The 27078-nt window shown below is 42.2% G+C and overlaps 1 long non-coding RNA gene across 1 annotated transcript in view; it reads left to right on the top strand.

The window, feature by feature from the left end:
• LOC113929019 overlaps positions 1 to 27078 on the top strand; it is an 89475-nt gene that overhangs the window by 41570 nt on the left and 20827 nt on the right. The window contains exon 4 of the long non-coding RNA XR_003522064.1: positions 8914 to 9128. This is a non-coding gene — a long non-coding RNA (uncharacterized LOC113929019). The remainder of the gene's footprint in view (positions 1 to 8913; positions 9129 to 27078) is intronic.

Below are 27078 nucleotides of genomic sequence, written 5' to 3'. Positions count from 1 at the left end.
TACCATGAAGGTAGACTTTCACATTTTGAAGCATTGCATTTGGAAAGTTGAAGGCTAGCACAAGGATGACAAATAGGTATGTGCCTTAAAATTACTTACAGAAATTACACAGGGAGCTCTTCCTATGGATAAATTCTATCCTTACCTTTAGAAGCATAGGAAATACATTGCTGGCATTTTAACCAGATACCAATTTGTTCCCAGTTCAGGCTGTCAAAAGTTCAGAAACACTGGGGTCTGGTCACAGGGCTTGCCAACTGCAGGCTCTGTGTATTTTAATATTATGCTAATAATACCAATATAATATGTTAATATTAATCATTTATAATGTAATAAGATATAATTATATTAATATATTGTGTTACTATATCACATTAATGTAATGATATTTAATATTACATTAAGATTAAGGGAAATTATTTTGACTTGAAATCTTCTTACCATCATTTGCCACATTTTGCTTCTAGTTTTGCCCAATGAAATTAAGTTAGATCAAATTTAATCCCTTTTCTATATTCAAATATGAAGAATAAATTCTTGTCTCTCCAACTCTGCTCTTGAAGAAATTTAACCTCGATGGGGATTAAGGAATGCACTTATTGTGATGAGCACAGAGTGATGTATGGAAGTGTTGAATCACTATACTGTATACCTGAAACTAATATTACATTGTATGTTGACTAACTGGAATTTAAATACAAACTTAAAAAAAAAAGAAATTTAACCCCATGTTGTCACATAGTCTTAGCATGGGGCTTAGGGCTATTTTAGACTTCAGTCATTAACTAAAAAAAAAAAAAAAAATAGAAATAGGCCAAATTAGGATTTAAGAATAACCAGAATCTTAGAGGTGAGGTCATCTATTCTAGCTGCCAGCTTATTGGTATTCCCTTCAGTGTGTCCTTGAAAATGTAGAATTTTTTTGTTAAAAAAATTAAAGATCTATTTTCAGAAGAATTCCACTGCAATCCTCTAAAGGTTGTACTACAACCTTTATCTTTTAACTTTGCTAAAGGAAAAGAGAGATTTCCAAAACACGGCTTAGTAAATGTTATTGCAGTGCTTTCACATGATTTTTAAATATTTGTTATTGGTAAGATGTGAATAAAAGACTTTATGATTTTTCTTAGCTTAGAAAAAGCCTTGGCTCCATAGCTTGGGTGAATACACAATAAAAAGCATACACAATACAAAGTGATGACCATGGATTATTTATATATGTTGCTTAATTTTTTAAACTTTGGACTTTCTCGTTATTTTTTTGTTGGTGATTTTTAGTTAAATTTCACTGAGTTCAGAGACCATATATTTTATGATTTTGATGGTTTGAATTTTGTTGAGTTGTTCGTTATAGCACAGCATACGAAGATTTTTGGTAAATATTTCTTACGCATGTGCCAAAAAGCGCAGGAGTAGTGTAGTGTAGTGTAGTTTATATGACAATTACTTCATATTGGTTAACCACGTTTCTATCTTCCTATCCTTCCCCCAACCATGTGTGCTATCACTTACTGAAAGAAGTTGTTAAAATCTCTCACTGTGATTGCACATATGTCTATTTTTCTTTTCAGTTCTGTCAACTTTTGCTTTATATGTTTTGAAGTTATGTTATCAGGTACATATTATTTGCTTTATCTTCCTCATGGATTGACCTATTTTTCCCTATAAAATGTTTCTCTTCACTTCTAGTCCGTCTTCTTGCTTTTTGGAAGATAATTTATTTTTATTCTCTGACTTCTTTTTAAGATTTTCTTATTGTCTTTGATTTTCAACTGCAATGTACTTAAATGTAATTTTCTGTGTATTTTTATTGCTGAGTTTATATTATCTTTTAAATCTATAGTTTGATTTCTTTTGTCAATTTCAGAAAATTTTCAGCTTCTTCTTTGTCAGCTGTTACTTCTGTCCCATCCTGTCTCTCCTTCATTTCTGAGATTCTAGGTACATACGTGACGGGCCTTCTCACCGTATCCCACAACTTTCACTCATCTTTTTTATGTTTCCTCTTTTCCCCCTCTGGGCTTCAGGATGGCTGTTTTAAATGGCATATCTTCAAGATATATATCTTCACAAGAGTATCTTCACAAATACTCTTTCTAGCTGTGTCTGTTGCTGAAACACACCTGCTATTGCTAATTTCAATTATTGTATTTTTTGGTTCTAGAATTTCTATCTGATTATTTGAATAGATTTCAGTCCTCTGGAGAGATTCTCCATATGGTCATCTGTTTTCTTGAAACCTAATAGTCAAAATTCGGGTCTCTTAATCCCTTTAACTTGGATCACCTGTGGGTATGTTTTTATTTTGTTTTCTTCCCTTTGTCCTGCCTCTTGACATAATCCTAGCTCTTGGTATATCTTCTAGTTTTTTACTGAATGCTGGAAATTCACATACATTAATACACATTATGAGAAATTGTTAGAGACTCTGAATGATGTTACCTTATTCTGGAGAAAGGTCTTTTGATATACAACGAGGATAGGAGCACATCACTTCTATCCAATTGGGGACTGAATTGATTATAATGTTCAGTCTTTGTAAGATCTAGTTTATTTCTAGTTTGCCCTTACTTCTAGGGTATAGTCCCTCAGTGGTCCCAACTGAAACCCTGCAATATTTTCCAGGACCCCTCTACTTGAGCAGGGATTCATGCCTGATTTTTACTTCCCCAATACCATCCAAGACTTCTAACTTCTTATCCTTTTGCAAGCTTTTTTTGTCATCCTGATTTCCCTACATCGTTTGGCCTGCACATCTTATATTTAGAGAGTGTTTTGAGGGAAAAGTGGCTCAGACTATTGTGCTCAGTTGTCTTTACTCTCTTTCATTCCAGGATTTTGGTCTCTTAAGTACTGGTTCCTTTGGTGGGCCTGGGTGTCAAATCTCTTTCTTCCTCATATAAAGATGCCAGTTATTGAATTTACGACCCACCATAAATTCAGGATGATCTCATCCTGAGATTCTTAACTTAATTACATCTGCAAAGACTCTATTGCCAAATAAGGTCACATTGGTACCTGGGCTTAGGATTTGAACATATCATTTTTGGGGATACTCTTCAATCCACTGCACTCACTTACACAAAAGTGTAGCAAATTATAGAATATCTATGCCAACAAATGTGCCATCCCGTGCTACACTGGAAGAACATGGTATGTGCCTAAGAACCTCATCCTCCCTAGACTGTCTATGGCAACGTGAAAGGTTCTGATAGGAAGTGTGCTGGGCAATATCTAATTTCTTACCAAACTTAGCTTAACTAAGAGGCTGGTTTCCCATCAGTTTGAGGAACTTTTTTAGCCTCATCTAATGCAAACTATGGTGGCTCCCCACAGTGTTGGATGTGGTTCTATCACCTGCTGCATAAAGCAGTGATTTTTTTCTAAGAAGTAAATGTACTGGCAAACCCCAGTCCTGGCTGAATGGTGAAAACTAATCTCCCGCTCTATCTCTTATAAACACCTGCATGGGTTGAACTGGGTCCCTCCAAAATTCCTATGTTGAGGACTTAACCTCCAGCTCCTTTCTCTGGAGACAGGTCTTTACAGAGGCACTCAAGTTAAAATGAGTCATTAGGATGGGCCCTAATCCAATATGACTTGCGTTCTTATAAACAGAAGAAATACGGAGATAAACACACACATAGGGAGAATAAACACTCTGTGAAAGTGAAGGCAGAGATCAAGGTGATGCTTCTATATTAGGTTAAGGACCATGAAATCTTATTAGAAATAAGCTCTGGGAGAGGCACTGGAAGTTCTGGGAGAGGCATGGAACAGATTCTTCCTTAGAACCCTCATAAGAAACCAACCCTAATGACGCCTTGATCTTGGACTTCAGGCCTCCAGGACTGTGAATATAATTTATGTTATTTAAACCACTCAGTTTGTAATATTTTCTTATAGCAGCCCTAGGAAAATAATCACATGCACATTTCTCATTTTCAAATTCTAACAGTAATGAATTCTTTCTCATTAGAATTATATGGCAAAATGTTCAGAGCTATATTTTCCATGTTGTACATTTTTTTAGTCATTCAGGTTTATTTTTCCAATATAGCAACAGGTTATCATTGTTGACATGATGCCAAGGATTTGCTAGGTGCTATTCTACCAGTGGTCACCTGAGCACATAGTTTGCCTATCTCCCCAGCAATGGAAGAAGTGGGAGAATGTTTACCCAGGCTCATGATTCATTTATAATTCTGGCGGTTAACAGATTACACCAGTTTTGAAATGAGGGAATTTGGCACAGCTCATGCCATAGATTAAATTTCCAAAACACTGCAAGGGTATCTCTTACTGCCAGTGATAAGTTTGCCAGTAGAGAGGCAAGTCATTAAAACAATCCCAATCTTGTTACGTTATTTATTGAAAACTGGATTTAGGCAAGGCTTGCAGTGGTTTATAGTCACTTCCAGAAAAAAAATGGCAAAGTAAATGCACTGCCTGTTTTGCTTTTAGAATTTTTGAATGGTGATGATGACCATGAAGAGACTGTCAGGTTAAGTTTTGTTTTGTTTCTGTTTTAGAAGACTTACCTAATAGTTACTTCACCAACTTTGGAGTTAACAAAGAACAAAGATATTTGACCATACTGAAAAAGGTTTTTCTTTTTCTGTTTAGTTATGGATCTCAAACAAGTTTTGACATAATAGTTTTACTTGAGTGTTAAAGGAAAACATTTCCCACATGTAAGACTTATCTCAAACTGAACATGGCGATATACTCAACAAACAAGCACAGGAAATAACACAGGGACAAGATGTTCACATATGTTCTAATGACATGCTTTCACACGGAGTCTTTGAAGTTCTAAGCACAAATCCTCTGTTTGAACTTCCCTAAAGATCAGTGAATTCACCAGTCTAAAGGAAAATAGCAGTGAAGACATTTTCAGATTCAGATTCTATTTTGCCTCTTAAAAAAATTTATTCTAGAATAATACCACTTCATCAGGATATGCACCTGGCAATCCAAAAGTGGTCTTAAAGAAGCATCTAATGTGAACCAATAAAAACTGAGGTCTCAACTATTTTCAAATTTCTCTGAAGGGGCGCCTGGGTGGCTCAGTTGGTTAAGCGACTGCCTTCGGCTCAGGTCATGATCCTGGAGTCCCGGGATCGAGTCCCATATCAGGCTCCCTGCTTGGCAGGGAGTCTGCTTCTCCCTCTGACCCTCTTCCCTCTCGTGCTCTCTCTCATTCTCTCTCTCTCAAATAAATAAATAAAATCTTAAAAAAAAATAAATTTCTCTGAAAAAATAAAGGGTTTATGGCAAGTTATGATTTCCCTGATGAATGACAGCCATGGTGGAAATAAGATGAAGCAAGATGAGAGTGAAACCTATCCTTGGTTAAAAGGAGCAAGGACTGATTAAGAATCGTTAGCTGCTGAGCCACTGTAACCAGACATAACACATGAGAACATGTAATGACTGAAATTTTACTGAAATGCTAACAATGAATCATTAAGTACATGGAAATCGAACAGAGAAGAAACATGGAAGGACAGGTCTCTATTGTTCCTGGGTATATCTTTAGATACACCCAGCACAAAGAGAAGTAAGTGCACCTCCTTCACTGAAGGCTCTTGGGAGAAGCAGGGAAGGGAGCTCTCCAATTCCGATCTCTTACCAGAATATTCCTCTTGCCAAGGGTAGCACTGTATGAACACAGCCAGCGGCCCTTAGTTCTCATAAATAGTCATGTTTCTCACCAAACCTGTAAGACACCGATAGTTTTAATCTGCATTTTTGGTGACTGCTCAAGGCTTTTGAAGGTGGGACCTCTGGAGCTCCCATAAGCACAGTTCGACACACTAACTCCTGAGTTCTCATAGTGGTCTTAAGGAAACAAATTTCAACTAAGATTGGGAGAAACTGGCATTGTATGATTTCCTCTGAATACCAAATAGAACTGGTTTTACTGATTCAAAACAACCTTGATAGATTACCCCAGAAAGAAAAATTGTACACATAAACAGATGGTTAATTGTTGTTTGGACTTGAAGAAACATCCTACCTAACATGTGAAATAATGTGTTTCCACGTAGATGGAATCAGAAGCTTCAAATTTCAAAGAGTTGCTCAGAAAACTCAAAATGAATAACCCAATAACCTTGCTTTACATCTTTGCCATGACTTTATGGTCTCCAGGGGAAAGAGTTTAGGGCACGGTTCAAAACCCTGGTGTGGGGGCGCCTGGGTGGCTCAGTCACTTAAGCATTGGCTCAAGTCATGATCTCAGGGCTATGAGATTGAGCCCCACGATGGGCTCCGGCTGGGTGCAGAGTCTGCTTGAGACTCTCTCTCCCTCTCCCCCCTGCTCTCTCTCTCTAAAAAAGTAAATAAATCTTAAAAAAAATTCTAAAAGCACTTCCAAACCTTTGTCCACACACATATATTTAATGGAGCTGTCATCAAGGCCTATTTATTTCTTTTTTCACTTAATATGATTATAAACATTTTCTGTATTTTAAGGTGGCCAACTTAATTACAGTTTTAAATCAAAGAAGAATATCTCTTTATGGCTAAATAATATTCTCTCTCTCTCCCTCTCTCTCTATATATATATATGGTATTTTTATATATATTGCATATATATATTCCATTGTATATTGTATATATACATCTTCTTTATCTATTCATCTATTGATGGACACTTCTGTCACATGGCTGCTTCCAAATTTGGCTGTTGTAAATAATGCTGTAATAAACATAGGGGTGCTGGTACCCCTTTGAATTAGTGTTTTGTACTTTTGGGGTAAATACCCAGTAGTGCAATCATTGGATTGTAGGGTAGTTCTACTTTTTTTTTTTTTTTAGATTTTTATTTATTTGACAGAAAGAGCACAAGCAGAGGGAGAGAGAGGGAGAAGCAGGCTCCCCACCGAGCAAGGAGCCCAATGCGGGACTCAACCCCAGGACCCTGGCATCATGACCCAGGCCAAAGGCAGTCGCTTAACTGACTGAGCCACCCAGGCATCCCAGGGTAGTTCTACTTTTAACTGATAATATATAGAATTGTTAAATCACTATATTGTACACCTGAAACTAATAAAACACTGCCTGTGAGCGATACTGGAATTAAAATAAAAAACCAATAAATAAAAAATAAAAGATAAATAAAAAAAAAGAAGAATATCTCATTGTGCAGATGCACCATCACTTAACAGAAGGAACATGTCTTTGCATTTTTCACCTGCCCCCCCCCACCCCCCCCAGCCCTGGCTGTCTTTCTTCCCAGTGTCGATAACACTTCAGAGAACAAGGTCCTGTGCACATTGCGTTCTCCTGCTGAAATACGTTTTTGGATTGTCCTCCCTGGAATGATGTAAGGGGCGTGGGTATCTCTGGCGCTTGTTCCGTGTGCTGCCGGTCATCCCTTCACAGCATTCTGGGCCCATTAGCAATACTATCGTTGTGGCAAGGTTTACCATGTTGTTTGTCTTCTGTGCGCTAGCTCTGTGATGGAATTTGTCCTTTCTGTTCCTGTTCTCTTACCATACCTCCTTTTCTCTATCCCCAGTTTGCAAAACCCCTGTTTGGTAAGTGTCTTCAGTGTGCCCGCCTTGCACCTCTCCAACGACAATGGTGCATAGAGAACAGGATGCCAGCCGGAACAGCAGGGGTGGGGGACGGGAGAAGGACATTCCTGGCAGTGTGCAATGTGATTGATGTCCTCAGACTCCCTGTGGACTCTTCAGTAAAATCGCATTGCTCACTAACGTCTTGTGTGGTTAATTTTATTTTTGAGGAATGGGAGCACTGAATACCGCTTGGGGGCGGATGACTCCGAGTTGGGCAACAGCCACATCAGGTTCTGTGGTCACACACTCAGCCTCAGGAGCCCCCTCAGCCCACCACCAACACTCAGGGTTGGCAATGCTGGCAGCTGTGGTAGATTCTGTAGTTTGGATTTATCATCATCCTCATGAAATAGTTTCCTTTTTTTTGTTCCTCTTTGTCCACACTGAAGTTCATTCTGCAGACATTTTGAGTTCTTACTATGCATTAAGTGCTGAAGGGATGATAAAGGGAGCTAATGTTGGTATTCTTCTTTAGAGCTTAAAGTGCTGTCACGTGTATTAATCTTTTGGATATGATATGAGCTCTGCTCTAAAATAAATTAGGGTGACATAATAAAAATGCCTGTGTAACTGAAGTCGGGAGCTTGCGCAAACTGAAACAGCATGGAGAGGGGTAGGTGTTAACCTTATCATGAGAGCAGGCTTTTAAATGAGCAGAAGACAGTTCTTCAAAAAGGCGAAATGGATTAGACTTAAGGCTCTATATGAATGAAGGGATTCGAAATGAGTGGTCATGTATTTTTTAATAGACCAAGAAAAACATGCTATTCAGAAAAATAAAGAATTAAAATGACTGACAGATTTACTTGCCTATTTTTGTCCTTTCCTAAATTTGCTTCTTTATGGAGAAAAGAGTGATAAAGACAACCCACAGAAGTGACGGGTACTTGGGGTCAGGGGGTTGCTCTGGGGCTGCCAGGAAAGCTTTTGTTTGCATTTGCTGCTTTGGCCTGCAGCAAAGCAAGTCTGTAATTTTAGCTCTTGAAATAGCATTCAAGGTAAGTTACCAAAAAGAGAGAGAGAAAGGGAGAGAAGCATCTATCTCTTCTGAATACATTGTTTTTGACAAACTCTTCTCCGTTTTGTTGTTCAATATGGGCTCAGGCTGCATGGGAGCAACATCAGTGTCCTTGATATTAACTCTGAAACTAAAGCTCTCAGGAAAAAATAATTTGTGGGAAAATGAGGGCCGTGGAGTCCGATGTCTATTCAGTGGTCCCTAGGATTCAAAAAAATACTTTAGGCACTACAACTGAAACAGAACACGCCATGACAATATATCATGAGGCTATTTCCGTGTAATTATGGGGATGCTGTATTTCAGTTTTGAAATCCACATGAGATGCTGGTGGCAGGCTTCCAGAAAGAACCCAGTGGCAGCTGACGTCCCAAGGAAGGTTTGGAATTGTTTAGCGGCCCGGTCGTCCAAGAAAAATCATCACAACCAGGTCTGGCGATTCGTAGAAGGCTCTTCAAATTCAGAGAAGTTGAGTCTGTTGAATATAAAAAAGGAGGAACAAAATCAACTCCTTTGTGGAGGTGAGAACTCTCTTATTTACAATGTAAAGGGAAGGCTATGTGTGCCTTCTCCGTAGACCATTAGAATTCTTCCTGCTCCAGTTCACCAGCAAGGGGAATAGTTGGTTTGTAGCCAAAAGCAATGGCCACAAGGTTTGCTTTGCTACGTTGTCTCTCCTGTCACATACGCGTACAATTGCATGACTGCAAAGGGGTGGTACCAGGTTCTTCATTAGCATTTTTTATGCCGGCAAAGCAGCCAGCACACACTTTACTGAGAGTTACCGATGCACTAGACACCATGCGAGGGTCACTGTGCTGCCCACAAAGGCCACATCCCCTACCTCCATGGAGTGTCCGGAAGGACCCACTTGTCTTACCTGTAAACGATGATTCAACAGCTTCATTTTGCATGAGATGTGTACTGATGGGGAGGAGCAGGCGGGAACACGAGGAACGCCTAGTGGAGTGGGGGCTTCCCCATGAGTGCGCCATCGCTGGCTGGCTGGGACACTAAGACACCGCCCTCCTCCCCTTTGCAGTGGCTGGGTGGCGTCCGGAGGGACCAGGGGCAGGGTCTGATCTCGCCAGCCCCTCCTTTCATCTCAATCGTTTCGGGACGTGGTGCCAGTCAAGTATCATCTGGGTGTCACTGCATGAACGTTGGGGTGTACTGTGCGGAGGACGGATCCCGGGAGAGGATGATGGCTAACCCAAGACTTCAAATTCAAGAGAGAAAATCTAGGCAGAGGCTAGAGCATAAGGAGGAGATCAGAGACCGGCGGTGTGTGATGACGAGGCAGCAGTTAGTCTTTGATCCAGATGGAAAGAGGGGCAAGAGTAAGATGAGAGGGCGGGAGAGGTGCTGACAATAGGAGAAGTGCCCTTATAAGGCGCTTGGACTTTCTCCCCAGTTCTGAGTGGAGTCACTGAAGGATCGTAACCAGGGTGGCCCCTTGGGCTGGTCTGTTCCAGGGAGGAGAGGGAGGATAGGAACAGGCCAGCATGTGAGCTGAGTGAGCACCCTGGAGGGTTTGAAAGGATCCGATGCAGATGTGATAAAGGCCTCAAGCAAGGCAAAACCATTGCATCTTTTGCAAATTGCACAGTGAACCATAAAAGCCGACTTTGAGATATGCTGGGGGAAAGCGCCTGTATGAATTGCAGATAAAATCTGTATCTACCAATTAGGGCAATTGAACGTGTTATTGATTCTTTAATTTCGGGCCACAAAGAAATCATGACATGAAGTTAGGAGACTTCAGGCTAAATTTAAAGAAATTTCTTCTTCTTCTTCTTCTTCTTTTTTTTTTTTTTAAACAGTGGATTTGGCTCAGCACAGGAGAATGCTTCCCTCGGGCTGCACAAAAAATGTCTGATGGAAACACATGAGAGGTAGTTAGGACAGTCAAACTAGAAGGAATGAGGAGGGGACCTCCCCGTTGTTTCTGTCCTGGGGGATTTTATTCCTCAAGTGTGATGGTTAAACCTGTATCTGCGAGTTTGGGCCTCCGCATCACTGGGACATGGCCGACTGTGCAGCCTCACTGAGACCCTGGACGCCACTGGCGTGCGGATGTGTGTAATGGTGTTACATTAGGACTATTCTGGAAATTTAGGCCAACCTAAGGCTTGGGCAACCTTATATCTGATTCTCAACCAAGATGTAGTGGAATTTTACAGGGTCTTGGTGATTGTCTCAAGTACATGAGCGTCAAGTTCCCTAGTTTGGTAACATCTGGAGTTTTTGTGACCAATGAAAGTGCCCAAACCAGAAAGGATGGCACAAGAAGAGATGATTGGGCTTTACTTTGATATGAGAAGCCCTGTTCTCACTGAAATAGTGCTTACAGCAAGTGCTAGCATGTTCCGCTTGGAAGATCTTTAAGAACCACACGGAGCCAGTTCCTGTGTGCATAGAGCCTAAAACAAGTCTTACCTGAAGAAAAGGGGTGGGCCTCATGACTTCTTAGCTATTTTCCAGCCTAAAATTTCCATTTTTTTAAATGAACTTTTATTCAGCCTAACACCGGATCCAACAGAATAAGGTTTTTGAGAATAAGCTTTGGAAATTAATATGTTGGGTTATTTCTAGAAGCTCTTTGAGTAATGAAATGTTTCCTTTAAGGAGCTGGGAGTGAAACACTCACCAAGACATTACTTCCAGGTGAGGTCGCCACCTGTGATGGTTGTTACTTATAGTCACTTGAAGGACGCTGTAAATATTAACTAATTAGGAGGTGGAAAAGGAGACTTGTCATTTTCATTATTCTCCGGGCACATGTCCTTCATCAGTTGTTGGCTGTTGGTGTAAGTGATACAGAACACTTCAGTCGGGGTCTAAAACGGGGGCACATCTTGGAGGCAGATCAAATGGAGGTTTAGTCTCTTTGCCTTGAGAGTGATATGCATCATCTTTAAGCGAGCTTCGTGACCAGTGATGGGGTTTGTAATCTCTCTGGAGCAAGGGCTAAGTGCTCACTGGGAGCAAAGTTGGACATGAGCTTCACTCAGATAGGGTGGGGGTGGGGTGGGAGAGGATACGTCACAGAGGGAACAAGCTCATGGATGTGAGGCTGTTTGATATTTATTCCCTTAACAAATATTTATCGTGGTCTGCTAGATGCCAGATCTCACCTTAAGCTATGGACACAGCGGCAAATTAAAGGAACAAGTTCCTGCCTTCCTGGAGGTCCTTTTCAAGTGACAGTGCTCCAAGAATGTTAGTCAGTGTGAAGCATTTGGTACCAGACACATGAGAGGTATGACAGATCCAATGGTGAAGGGCCATTATGGGCCGGGCCAAGGAACTTGGGCTCCACTCAGGGAGCTCGCCTACTAAATGGCTCCGTGGCCCTGGCTTTGGTAGTCGTCAAACCTCACTCCCTCCCTCCCAATACGCCCAGTTATTTCTGGGCACAAGTCCCTTGAAATGCCTCTTAGATGTCCACACAGGTTTTCAGCAGCCATCCCCATGCCAATTTTACCCAGTTCTGCCTTTGCTGTTATGGCTCGGGCTCCCGCTGCCCAGGTTACGGCCTACCACGATCTTAGGGAAAATGTTGGCTCCACCATTCAGCCCTTGCCAAGATGGGGCAGGAGGGCTCTGATCTCTCCTGAGGCTTTCACTCATCAGGGCGTACCCGTTGGGCTGGTTTCCCTGCAGACTTGGCCCAAGATGCCCTGACACAGAAACTGCTAGCTTCCTGCCCGTATGAACTCTATCCTTACCATTCCAGAACATGCCAAAGGGGCCCCAAGTGAGCATGTGTGTTTCAGCCTGAGGGCTTTCTCTTGGCTTCCCTGTGCAGGTCAGAAATTCTGGGAATAGGGGCTCTAGGAGCAGCTCTCAGCTGATGATGGATGGGAGTTGAAGACAAATACTTTGACTTCGCTGTGACTTAGGTATTTTGCTCTGTAAATTCTAGCTGCTCTGGCTTCCCGGTCTGGACCTCTGGTCTTGTCAACTCAGGGAGATTGCTGGGTTTATCTGGGTTCCCCATTCCTACAGACCGGAAGCTTTCTAGGCAGTAAGCTGGTGCCATTGTAGGGTTCTTCTCCCATGGTCCCGATCCTGGACTGCCTATTGTCTGTTGTTTCATTTGTGTTGTCCAGTTTTTCAATTATTTAAGAGTAACTTCCTTCCTTATTACTCCATCATGGTTAAAAAGTGGAAATCTCTAATGTCAGCGTTCAGTGAAGAAGCATAGTCTTTTTAACAAAAGGTGCTGAAACAACTAAATATCTGAGTGGGAAAAGCTGAGCTTTTACCTTTAACTCCCATCCTAAATGGAAGGAAATGGAAATATTCATCCCCAATGAACAAACGAACAAGGAAGCCTCCAAAACAAACAAAACAACAACTTGAAATGGATCAAAAACCTAAATATAATAGCTAAAACCATAAAACCCTGAGAAGTAGCATAGGAGAAAATCTGCGCAGCCTCGTGGTAAGCAAAGATTTCTTAGGACACAAAAAACACTAATCACAAAATTAAAATACTAATAAATTTCATAGAATTAAAAAATTTTGCTCTTTTAATTAAAAAATGAAAAGACAGGGGTGCCTGGGTTGCTCAGTTGGTTAAGCATCTGCCTTCAGCTCAGGTCATGATCCTGGGGTCCAGATATTGAGCCCCGAATCAGGCTTCCTGCTCAGCTGGGAGTTTGCTTCCCTCTCCCTCCACCCTTCACCCCTGCTCATGCTCTCTCTCTCTCTTAAACAAATAAAATCTTAAAAAAAAATAAATAAATGAAAAGACAAACTACAAAGTTGGTAAAAGTATTTGTTTGTATATACATAGCAAAGGACTTGCAGCCAGAATTTGTAAAGCACTCTTATGACTCACTAACGAAAGGATAAACAACCCAATAAAATTAAGGTCAAATATTTCATTTGTCTCCTAAGAGAAAAAAAAGAGATATTGTAAGAGCCAGTAAGTATGTAAAAAGCTACTCGAAATCATTATTTATCAGGGAAAAACAAATTAAAACCACAGTGAGATTTGACAAGTCTCCTACTAAAAAGGCTAATATTTGAAAGCTGACAATATCAAATGCGAGTGATGAAAATGGACAGTTGGGGTTCTCGGATATTTCTGGTGGGTGGGTACACCAGTGACCTCTGTAGAAAATAATTTGGCAGTTTCTTATAAAGTTACACACGTACTTACAATAGAACCCTGAAATTCCATTCCTAAGTGTTTACACCAAAGAAAAGAAAATATGTTCATTCTTCCCCACCCCCCAAAAAACCTCTAGTACACAATATTCATAAATGTTTAATTCATACTGGCCCCAAGTGGGAATCATGCCAAATGTCTGTCAATAGGTGCATGGGTAAACAAATTGCCGTGTATCCTGCCGATGGAATACTACTCAGGAACAACAAGAATGAAGTCTCAGGCATGCGTTAAAGAGAAACAAAAGTGGAGGCCACAGTTCGAGGGTACCCCTAAGCCAACTACCCCAAGCCACATCACCAAATCTTGAACTATCCGTTTTCCCCTTTCCCCCATTTTCTCCTTTCCTCTTGAGCAGGGAGGCTGGAGTTGGCCAGCCAGACATGGTGGACGTGCAGACTTGATGAATTAGTCCCTGTGGCCAGGGCGCCTGGGTGGCTCAGTTGGTTAAGCCACTGCCTTCGGCTCAGGTCATGATCCTGGAGTCCCGGGATCGAGTCCCGCATCGGGCTCCCTGCTCAGCAGGGAGTCTGCTTCTCCCTCTGACCCTCTTCCCTCTCGTGCTCTCTCTCTCTCATTCTCTCTCTCTCTCAAATAAATAAATAAAATCTTAGTCCCTGTGGCCAGAGGAGCCACAGTTCATGGCCCCTGCAAGACCTCTTGGGCAGAGAGGCTCATATTTCCTCTACACCTGAGTTGCCACCTTCCCCTTAGTGGCATCCTTCTTCAACTGTGGCCAATGATGCCAGGGACTGTCCCTCAAGGTGGGGCCAGGACCAGACTGCTATGCTTGTAGGGACCGCAGTCTGTCTTTGCAGGCTCTGCTTCCTTCAGTGATCATCCTGTAAGGCGTGAGCCTACATGCACTTCTCACCCCTGGGGAGATGGGACTAGATCTGGAGCACTCTTCTCCACTCCCACCCTGACTCCTGCCTCTGATTCCACTGTCCCCAAGATGGACCGGAGAGCAGCAATGTTCTGCAGCCTGAAGTCTGAGGTCACCCCCACCCCCACCTATGAGGAATCAAGGGGCACTTTGAATTGAAATCAGGTTAGATGCAGAAAAACTGTTACAGTTCTTGAACATCCGCACTTATGGACTAAGTCATCGATCCATCTCTATCTACTTAGTGATCTGGTGTGCTGGCTTTGGGGATTTTGGTGGACCTTGAAGGGATGGGTCTTTTACAGCGCACCGACCTTCTAGGTTCTAGAAGGGAAAATGGGATAGGAAGTGTTGGCCCCTTAGTTGAGTTACAACATGGACTCTTGCATGACTGTTTGCAATAGCTCTGAGCCCCACGGGGAGGAGACAGGGAGGTCTCGAGGAGGCTCAGGTGCTAGAGAGAGAGGACCACAACTTCTTTAGCAATGCCTACGCTGCACGGGAATTGTCTATTCTCCCAAACCTGTAAGTGCACCCTAAACCTGACTAAATGAGAGACACACAGAGCTATCAGGAAATGGGGATCCAAGAGGATTTGACACTAATCAAATGTCCTTTGAATGGTTTTTCTATATCCAACTCAATTCCAACTCAAAGCGCAAGGTACTTGAAATATACTAAGAGAGAATGGCTTGTATGTGAATGTTGACCCAAACTCTGCTATTCCTCTCAAGACAACATTCCCATGGGAAGATTCATATTACTTACCTCTGCACTCCAGCTCCCAGCCTTGCGACTTGGAGCAAAAACAGTGATGGAAAAAGGAAGGGAATGAGGAAGGAATGCATGGATCAGTGGATGCAAAAGCAAAGATCAGAAGGAGGAAGGGATGAAAGAAGACAGGTCTATTTGGGATTGAGGGAGACTGAAGAAGGCTTCGGGTTTAGGAAGAACTCAGTTGGAGTCTCTTCCGGTCTGCCTTGAAAGAGGTCACACATTCTCCTCATAGGCCCTATTCCCGGCCACCCCTCCTATCCCAAACTCATTTTCACTGGGTCATGTTCTTTCTTTTGTTCCTCTTTTTATTTGTTAAGAGAAGTGTATCACTCTCCTGCATTGGTAGAAGAAGACGGGATTGCTAAAGAGCCTTGATTCAGTCTAATTATCAGGCCACTTCCGGTGGTTCTGTGTTTTCATGTCAGCAGTTCTGAGTATATGTTGCTTTTCTCACCAGGAGCTATTTTTTAATTAAGTTAAGGTTGTCCACTGTCTCACTGTTGATTTTCATTTTTTTAATTGTGCAAGACCTTCCCGTAAGCAACTTCAGAATATCCCCCTTTCACATTTAAGGTGGCGGTAATTGGCCCCGATTTACTGAGCCTGTGGGAATCTTCCAGCCAAAGTGATTTTAATGGTGTTTTAATGTCTGAAATTTTCTGTGCTGATGTGCAAGGTTACCAACTGTATGAACGAAATGGCTTGGATGTCCTGGTGGTTATGGGAGTTTGGAACATGCCCCTGAAGGGTGGAAGGTTTGCGAGTTTTTCTTTACTAATTGAGAAACAGTTAAACCACCAAACCTGTATCAGGATCCACAGTGCATTCGGGTTTTTTGGTCTCTTCATACTTGTGTACATTGAGATATTCTGGGGTAAATTCTTACTTATGTCAGGAGAAATAAAGATCTTGTGGATGACAATACCTTGTAAATCAAGAAACGATAAAGAAATGGAATTTTCAATGGTTTTTTATAGGAGATATGTTGTATCTTCAAAGGAGAGGTTTGTGTCCTTCAAATAGAGACAGTCATATCCGGGGCTTATTTGAGAGGACTTCACATAAGATTTATTTCTTTATAGAGTCTCATAAAAAAAACCCGGTTCATAGAATGGAAGTCATTTTTACTGGCGTTACCTCCACATGTGATTTCTGAGAGATGGTATGAGTAAAATGGAGAGTAAGCAAAAAGAAATTAACCAAAGTATTAAATCATCATTTTTTTTTCAGACTGTTACCTCTCTTAAAATCTTTCCTATCTTAGAGAACCACGAACTGTTACCTGGCCGGTTTGTCAGAGGATGCTCCTGTTACCCAAATTTTAGAAACTTCACTTCCAATTAAGCAATACTAAAATTCTTTGCTGGTTGGTTCCTTTGATAAGTCCAAGTCTTTTCCAAGTGTGAGAGCTTCTGAGCAAAGACCCACCTCATTATTTTTGTGTAACCAGTCCATTGTCTTAGTAACTTCCCTGCCTGAGAATTACAAAGCACGTTTTTGTGTCACCATATGAATTGAGCACCCCTTATGCACCAGGCATCGTGCCAGGAGCTCAAGGCATCAACGTGCCCAGGTTGGACCTCAAGTTGAGGATGAGCAAAGCAAACCAATGATTACAATATAGAGCGGGGAGGACATATTAGAGGCATGCAGTAGGTGTGATAGGAAGTAAGGAGAGGGGTCCACATCAGGTCATAGCATCAGAGAATCATTCCTAAAGGTGATGGTGTTTAGTCTGAACCTTGAGGGATGCATGGGAGTTGAATGGAGATGTGCATTCCAGGTGCAAAGGACAGCAGGTCGTGAAGACTTTGTGTAATGGCCATTAATTGGGATGGATGGAGGGACAGGTATGGTATGAAGTTGCAGGGCTGCTATAGAGGCAACTGCTGATTGTGGAGGGTCTTGAAATTCAAAACTGAGGCTGAAAGTTCTCAGAAAGGGATTGAAGCAGGGCAGCGATATGAGTGGATTTATATCACAGAGGGATCGATCTGGCCAAATCATAGGTTGGGAAGGGGAACCATTCTAGAGAAAGGGAAGCCAATGAGGATGCTGTTTCAGTAATCCAAGGGAGAATAAGGGCTTTATAGAACAGAGACAATGACAGAACAAGAAAGTGTAGGACTGAGAAATATCAAGACAATCGAATAGGTAACTGATGTGGGCAGGGGTGAAGAGAAAGGGTTTAGAATGACTCCCACTGCTGCCTGGGTGGTAGGGCCATCGTCTGAGCTGGGGAACGTAGAGAAGGGGTGATTTACAGCAGGTTGGAGGGATGCAAACCAACATGTACGTGCAGGAAATTCGGGGGAGAAGTTATGAAGGCAGTCTTACGTTTGAGTCTGGACCTCGGGGCATGGGTCTTGACTGGAGATATGGAGATACAAATACTCAGCAAACAGCTGATGGCTGGAATTAGTGACTTATATGAAGGGAGGGCACATATAAGAAGAGGAGAGGTTTGAGGATGAGCAACATTTAGGAAGTGAATGGAGGAAGAAGAATCCAAGGAAATACCAGGAAAGGAGTTGTCAGGGAGCTAGAGGGAGGACCAGGATTGTTCTAGAACTTTCATTTCATATCCCGGATGAATCTCTGTGAAGCTGACATGCTTCTCTCCACTGCTGACAGCTCTGTTTCTTTTCCTATTGTGAGTTCCTCGAGGACAATGGAAATGTTTCTTTTCACTGCACAAGTCCTCATATTTGGTTAACATTCTCTATCATGATAGGTCCTCTCTGTCAACGACCTAGTGAAAATACAGGTCTTCAGTTCTATGCCTGAAGAAAGGCCACCTTCTTAGACTTGGGGTATAATTAAAATTACCTTCTACAGGAACAAGCTGGACAGGCACATTTCGGATCACCAACAAATATTTTTAAAGAGTGGTGCACAGTTTAGGGAAAATTTTTTTTAAAGATTTTATTTATTTATTTGCGAGAGAGAGAGACAGAGATATGAGAGAGAGCACGAGTGGGGAGGAGAGGGAGAAGCAGGCTCCTCGCTGAACGGGGAGCCTGACGTGGGGCTCGATCCGAGGACCGTGAGAGCATGGCCTGAGCCAAAGGCAGACGCTTAACCCACTGAGCCACCCAGGTGCCCCTAGGGAAAGTTTAAACAAATAAAAACACTCAGGTACAGTTTACCTTAATATACCTTAATACATCTCACCTTATTGTATAACTATTGTCAATCACTGCTCAGTATGGTACTTTTTGTTCACATATGTTTACAAAGAATCAATTCACTCTGATATGATTTTATTCCTTAGCACTTATCTTTTATTGAAAGACCTGGAACCAGTTTTTCCAGGTGTTAATGCCCTGCAGCTTTCCTTTTACCCCCATTTTTCTTTTGTCAGGGGAGCTCTGAGTACATTGTATGCAAACTCCTTGAGAACAGGCATTTTACCTCTTTATACTTCCTTAACCTTTCAACTGGCAATTGTCAATGAATATATATTCATACATTGATCAATAAGTTGATTGACAACTCACCAGAGAAATGAATGGTTCGTCTCCCCAAGATTCTAACTCTTTTTCTGCTAGTTAGTTCAAGAAAAGAATAACGAAATTATACACTAAGATATACAGGTTTATATGAACACCTTGTGAAGACCACTTTTCCAATAAGAAAGGGGCCTCAGACAAATTTCGCTAATTGTTATAAGGTTTTTACTCTCACTGGAAACTTTTAAAAAACTGCAATGTTGACCTTCATCTTCAACATTCACTGTTTTTGGATACAGAGAGGATTAACTGACTTGGGAGTCTATTTGATTGTAAGAATAGTTCTGTCTTTTTCCCATTCCAACGTATTTAACCTGAACCGAGTGAGTTAAGTAAAATTCAAAAATAGAGGTAGAAAAATATTTCCCCTTGTTACTCAGTGTGCCTTAAAGTGCTCTAGGTGAATTATTAGTTAAAATAGGCATGCACAAGCAGTGCCTTTGTGGCTCAATGGATTAAACAGCTAACTCTTGATTTCGGCTCAGGTCTTGATCTCAAGACCCTAAGATCGAGTCCTGCCTCAGGCTCCACACTCATTCAGGGAGTTTGCAGGTGGATTCTCTGTCTCCTCTCCCTCTGCCCCTCCCCTGCTCTCTCTCTTTCTCTCTCTCTAAAATAAATCAATAAATCTTTAAAATGGGCATGCATGAGAGGAATTCTAGCGGGCCCAGTTGGGATGGAGTCTGTATGAGTTTCCTATTGCTTCTATAACAGATTACTACAAACCCAGTGGCCGAAAACACAACAAATTCCTGATCTAACAGTTCTGGAGCTCAGAAGCATGTAGTGAGCCTTACAGGGACAAAATGCATCAGTAGGATTTCTGGAGGCTTTCGGTGAGAATCCACTTCCTTCCTTTTTCTGGCTTCTAGAGGCCAACTATATTCTCCATCTCTCTCCCCTTTTGCCTTCCTCTTCTGCACATGTCTTCTGTTCTTACTCAGTCATTTTAAGAGGACCTAAGCAGGAGTAATGATTATATACCTTCAATATTTTACAGGCAATATACAGCCTGTACATGATAGCATGAACTCTCAAATCTGGATGAGTAATGAGGAAGGTAGGCGAGGATACGGGGATCATGGCAGCCTGATGAATGCCCTGTTGTGTACTCGGCAGCAGGCGTGACAAGTAGCCAACACCACATCCCCACTGCCGTCCCAGAGCAAATGCATTTATTGATTTTTATGTTTTAAAAATCTCATCTGTTCAAGTAGCATATTTAATGTTACAAGTACAACTGAAGTAAGTTAAAACTCCAACAGACAAAACAAGTCCTACAATATCTTGAAAAAGAAGTAGCAAGTTGTATCGCTATCTGCAACTTCTCCGCTATCCAACCTGTTTCTCCCATTTTTTAGTAAACAGCGTTAAGTGCTCTGGCCCAATTTAAGGGCAATCACTCTTAAAATCATACAAAAGCTTGTGGTGGGAGAAATTTCTTCCCACACTGAGAGTGCCAATTTATTTATCTGAGTTTCAAGTGGGATGAGAAAGGCCTTTGTTAATAAATGTCTCTTTTTTTAGAGTCATTTAAGTCCAAGGACTTGGACTTAATGGGATTCCAGTCCAAAAAGAGAGATGCTGGTCCTCTTACCAATTAATATTTATAGAACAAGGAAATCTCCATTTGTCTGTTATTCCCAACAAGTGTTCTATGCAGAGTGTGAAGTGTTTCCCCACCTTCCCTTTCCTGCTCTTTATCACTCTTTATTTATCCTAATTCCCACTTCATCAGGTGTCCATGGTTGTTATGCAGCTCCCAGACTCTCCAAAGCCATCTGAGGCAGAGCTTCACCTGGGCTTTCCCTTCCCCTCGACTCTCCTCCAGCATCTTCCATCAAGCTTTGAAGATCTTTCACTGAGAGCAATGTTGTCAAGTTCCTTCCAGTTATCACACATTTTATAACTCAGTTCTAGTCAATGTACCTTATTCCATTATTCTTTCTGGAATGGCTTGGAATATAATACCTTGAATAGGATTCTTTTTTAAAAAGATTTTATATATTTATTTTGAGAGAGAGAGAGAGAGAGAGAGCAAGCAAGCATGAGCAGGGGGAGGGGCAGAGGGACAGGGAGTGCGAGAATAGCAAGCCGACTCCACGCTGAGCATGGAGCCTGATGCGGGGCTCCATCTCACAATGGTGAGATCTTGACCTGAGCTGAAATCAAGAGACTGATGCTTAACCGCCTGAGCGACCCAGGCTCCCCTAACTAGAATGCTTTAGAACACAGTTTCCTAGCATATGATATTTGTCACCTGAAAGATATGTTTAGTTGCCAAATAATCCTTGGAAATTCATGATGTACATTGGCACATGTGAAAACAAAATACCCCAAATAACTTGTCTAATGTTATTCAGTACCTCCCATCATATTATTTAAAGAACCAGGGACAATCTGAAACCACACTTAAAAAGAAAAGATCTTTAAAAATGAGCTGTCTTCCTCAGTGATGATCAGGCAGTGAAGCATTTTGGGGAGAATCAGCACAAAATGAGGCAGAAAAGTTACTTGTCTGGTGTGCTAGTTAGGAGGATTTTAATGGCAAGTTTTGGAAAACACAATTCAAACTTTGGCAGAAAAAAGGAAATTATACATTCTTGTTTTGAAAAACTTACAAGTAGGCCTGTTTCAGGTGGAACTTGGCTCTTCAATAACGAGTGATAAAGAAGTCAACTCAATTCACAGCGCTCACCACTATGGTGAGCGCTGTGAATTGTGTAAGACTGTTGAATCACAGGCCTGTACCTCTGAAACAAATAATACATTATATGTTTAAAAAAAAAGAAGAAGAAGAAGATAGCAGGAAGGGAAAAATAAAGGGGGGGAATCGGAGGGGGAGACGAACCATGAGAGACGATGGACTCTGAGAAACAAACTGAGCGTTCTCGAGGGGAGGGGGTTGGGGGGTATGGGTGAGCCCGGTGATGGGTATTAAAGAGGGCGCGTTCTGCGTGGAGCACTGGGTGTTATACGTAAACAACGAATCATGGAACACTACATCAAAAACTAATGATGTAATGTATGGTGATTAACATAACATAATAAAATAAAAAAAAGTCAACTCAAAATTAAGCCAAAAAAGGGGTATTATTGGGTCATTTATTAAAAAAAACTCAAGGTGAGGCTTGGCCAAGGCATTTTTTTTTTTTTTTTTGGTAAGATTTTATTTATTTATTTGACAGAGAGAGAGAGAGCAAGAGAGCACAAGAGGTGAAGTGCCAGGCAGAGGGAGAAGCAGACTCCCCACTGAGCAAGGAGCCCGACAGGGGGCTCGATTCCAGGACCCTGGGATCATCACCTGAGCTGAAGTCAGGCGCTTAACGACTGAGCCACCCAGGCGCCCCAGCCAAGGCATTCTCGCATGGCCAGAAGAGTGAGGTTTCTCTTCATCTTGGGCTCTGACTTCTGCCACTTTGGCTTCATCCTCAGGACTCTTGCATGGTGATCTGTGCCAGCAACTGTCTGGAGTATCTTCCTTATTGCCAAAGAGCACTCGAGAAAAGTTTTCTTGCATTTCATTGGTTCTGATTGGATGATGTGATAATTTCTGAGCCAATCACAGTTACCAGGGAGATATCATACTCTAGTTGGTCAAATCTGAGTCCTGGGGCCTGGGCCGGGGCTAACTGCACACAGTGTGCCCCATCAGAGAGTGGGGGAGGTGCCCCACAGGAAAACAGTGTCATTATTACCGGAAGCAGAATGAGAAGGTGCTTGGTGGCCAGAACCCAACAGATATCTACTGCACAGGAAAGGAAAACATTAGCCAGCATGTTTCTTTGTTATGTATGCATGTATTTCAAGCAATTAAATTGTACAGATGAGTACAAAGTGGTTACTGAGAATTCCCAGAGTGGAGTAGCAGGTGGGTGCTGCAGGTAGTCAAGATGCCTGCACTTACCAGAAAATGCTAGAGAAAGAAGATGTTCCAAGGCTATGGAGCGAAGGTTCCCCTCTGAAAATATGGCCACCTAAAACTTACCTCATAGACTGTGAGTCAGAGCTATGCTCCTTACTAGGCTGGTTTCTTTAAAGGTTAAGGATGTTATCTCAATCTCTCCACTTAGCATAATGCTTGGCACAGAAGGGCTGATGAGAAGACCATTTTAGACTGAATTAATGAATACATTTGAAGAAGTAACTCAAGGGATGCTCTTTTTTCAAAAAGATGTCTTAAGATGCTCGGGAAACACCCATGTCCTGTCAAAAGGTATACAGTTTTTGGACCACGCTATGCTAATTGAGGAAATCTCTAGCCTAATAGCTGTTTCCTAGCATGTCTGAAGACTGTGAAAATAAAGGCATTGGTCTAGGAGGAGTCTAGGAAGGGAAGACAAGGGCCAGAACTTTTCAGGACCAATGGGCAAAGGGTGCTGTCCAATCTAACTCCGTGCAAGTGCTTTCTCTCCTGCATCTCTCCTACAAATTCACGCCTAGACTTTGAGCTCTCTTCAACTTAGCCAGGTCCTGTTTTCCTCTCTGCCCCCTGGCCATGTGCTGATGTAATCACTGGGTTCACCTTGTTTCCTTCTTCTCGTGGACCATAACCCTGTGCCGGTCTTTGTCCAAACTCTTTGCGTATATTTGGTCCAGTCTTCTAGGTGTTTAAGGTTGGAAGGGGGGTGGTAAATCCAGCCCCTGTTACTCCTTCTTGGCCCTGAATATTTACAGTGGACCCACTGCATCTGGCTGGGAGGGAGGTTGGGCCTTGGGAGGCACATGGAATAGACAGAAACAGCTGGAGGGTCTGGTTGGCTATAGAGTTCTGACCACTGGATGTCTTCCTCAGAGCTTCTCCTTGTTCACTGATGAATGCACATGGGTAAGTGTGGGCATTTGTCATGTTTTCTGGAAGGTGGCACTATTAAGACAGCTTCCCTTGGAGTTAATCTAAGTCCAAGCCTTCCTAAGGCAGAAACCCAAACCCTAGAACCCTGAGCGGTCTTTGAGGCAGTGGTGTAGACATGTGACCTGAGTTCAACCCAACAGCCTCTGTTATGGGATGTTTCATTTGGGAAGTGTGTGACCCAAGGAGGGAGGCTCTGGGCAGAATCCATCCTCCCAGAGGAGGGGGTTGCACAGCTGTCTGGCAAGGTCCCCCCTTGGTGCAGAAGTTGCGTGGGTGGGCTGTGCGGTCGCTGCCAAGTCCTCTGTGCCCAGAGTTAGCAGCAGAGGCACGGATTCCTGCCAGGCAGCTCGGTGGCTGGGTTTTAGGCATCACATCCCAAGTCTTACCTGCAATTCTGATTCACTAGCCCTCCCAACCATCCTGCAAACACCTCCTATTTCTCCTCCAATGGCCAGAGTCAGCTACGCTTATTTGCAAAACTCATTTTCTTGATTATATTATTGTTTGACTGAACAGTGGATTATCACCAAAGATGTACACGAAAAATTGGACATCGCTTTATCAAATAAGGGAAGGCTAAGTTTAAATAGCTTCTTCCAAGTAGATCAGAATCCTTACCTAAATGCCATCTGTGTATGTCATGGACAAATGCCGAAGACCAGGAAAAAGAGAAGGCATTACTTACTCTGCGTCTTATCTCGTGCTCTTGTCAACTGTATGAATTTTTCTGTATGAAATAAAACCTCTTGTTAGTCAGTGATTGTTACTGGGTATTTTAATGACTGTGTCAGCACTATATGAATCATATATTTTCTAAACAAGTTTCCAGGGTTCATCAACACTTCCATAGATAGACATTTGTAATCAAGGTATGGGACCGATTCAGTTGACAAATGGCTTTCTCCAATAGGAGATTTGAAACAGCATCTGGTTTCACTAATTTTATAACTTCTCATTCCTTTACATTCAGAACATGTGCCCACTGCACTTGTAATTCATTCTTTTGAAAGATGAGCACACTTGGCATGGTGCAGAGACGAGGGCCATTTTTATGGAGAAATGCTCATCCTTTGTAGGCAGCGTGGGTAGTGGTGGCTTCTAATGGAAATCCTCACAGGCTTTCGAGTGTGTCGACTCTGAGCTAGGATGTGAGTGGGGAAAGGAGCTCCCAGAAGTCAAGTAGACAAGATGTGGTCATGGAAGATAGGAAATGCTGTTTTTATAAAGTACCATTGACTTTTTCCTCTTTTTAACAGAAAATAACCTATTTCTGGCCTGCAATCGAAAGCATAGCACTTAGAGTTGCTGGTGTGAACTGCTTAGAGCAGAGGTATGTGTATATTCAAATGTCTGAATGGTACACTTCACTCATCCCCAGGAATTACTCAGTGACATTTTCATGGACAGGCCAGAAGCTACATTTGTTATGCAAAGATTTGAGAGGGGGCGAGAGAGAATGAAAAAAACCAACAAGCAAATAAATGGACGGGTTGTGAACATGCTAGGTGAGACACTGAACTAACGTTGCTTATGCTTGCAGGAAATTGAGGGTGTTTTCGAATTCAAAACCAAGGCATTATAGCAGGAAATGAACACTTTGTTGAGGTTTTAGTTATGTGAAAAGCAAAACTGTAGGTATCAGAATAAATTCATGAGAAGGGACCTTAGATGTTTATCTAGTACAGTAGTTTTATTTTGCCAATGGGGGAGGACATGATAATTTTTAAACAGTTTGTGTCTCCAGAGCTTTCCATTCTTCCATCTACAATAACTCATTCAGAAATGAGCTTGTGACCCCACAATGACTAAGGATATGCCCCAAGACTTTTGCCTTGGCTTCTTAGAGTTTTTCTGGCTTAATGGTTTTAAAGCTGAGAAGACAACCTTCCTGGAGGTTTTATTACATCTGTACTTGGATATGACAGCCAGGATAGGTGGAGACAGTGGAGAGATCCAGACAAACAGGCCCATGATGACTTTATCTGGTCCCTGAATCCAACCATGCCTGGAGTCTGCTGACTTCTGGACCTTTCATTTACATGAGTAAATTAATTCCATTTTGCTTACTGAAGGCTGGGTCAGGTTTTCAGTCGTGGGTAACAAAACATCTGTGACAGGTGCCATTCTGGAGAGAGACATTCTCACATCTTTATAGATTTATTATTATTGCTTAATGTAAAGACTCAACCTGGCAGCCATTCCCTTCTTCCATGCAAGGAGCTATGGAGCCATGGAGACTCTGCTTTCCTTAATCACCTCTGCTTAGAGCCCAGGGTAGCCGACTTTGACACGTCAAGGACCAAGGATGCGTAGACCTGAAGTTTCCTTGTTATTTTTGGTGACTCTTAGCTTAGAGATGGTACCTTTGAAACCACAGCTGCTGCTTCTTTAGTTCTTCCTCCAGGTGCCAAAAAGCCTGATCAATAATGAATACCTGAAATGTCTTCAAACTTAATTTAGCATCTGGCCCAAAGAGGAGAATGCCAAGTCTGGGTCTCATGGCAAGCCAAATTTGGAACAAAAACACAAATGCTGAGATCTGCTCAGTCACAAAGTAGATTCACAGGACTTTTTGTTTCTTCTTCTTCTTCTTTGTGTGTGTGTGTGTGTGTGTGTGTGTGTGTGTGTCACATTGCTGCTATCATCTGCTTGTTAATTGAGTTAACCTTGTCAAAACTGATATGACACCAGGTCTGTGGTGTCATCATTGGGCAAGGTTGTCAGAGTCCCTCTTTTGGCTCTTTCTAGTGTCAGCTTGATTTAATGACCTCTGGAATTCTGTTCATGAACTCCAAGGAGACAGGTAGGTCTACTGGTTGACTTGTGCTTGAAGGCTGATGGCACAGGTCTGTAGAAAGAGCTTTGGGATCCTCCTGGTTTCAGCACATGACAGTCACTCAGTGCCCCTGTCTTTCCCAGAGAAGACTCTCCCCTCTGTTAGTGTTGTAGAGTCTCTTGCAAAAGCACCAAGGACCTCCACCCCAAATTTGGCTTGGATATTGAGGTCAGTGACTCCCATGCACCAAGAGAATTTGAGAGGCTTATTACTTAAAGGACTTCCAGGAAGAGCTGGGTGGGCACAAGCAGGTCCAGGTTGACTGAGGCAAAGAAGAGGGAATGAGGTTGGTTGGGCCTTTATAATAAGTGGCTAGGGGTAGAACTGCAGAAAAGTTCCCAAGTACAGGAGGTTTAAATTTCCTGCTGTTCCAAAGGAGCATGTGAGCTCAGGGTCTTCCTAATGATCTGGAAGGGAAGGTAA

The sequence above is a fragment of the Zalophus californianus genome, chromosome 5 (genome assembly GCF_009762305.2).
Source record: "Zalophus californianus isolate mZalCal1 chromosome 5, mZalCal1.pri.v2, whole genome shotgun sequence".
NCBI lineage: Eukaryota > Metazoa > Chordata > Mammalia > Carnivora > Otariidae > Zalophus > Zalophus californianus.
Note: the sequence above shows the minus strand (reverse complement) of the source record. Positions and strands in the feature narration are given on the sequence as shown.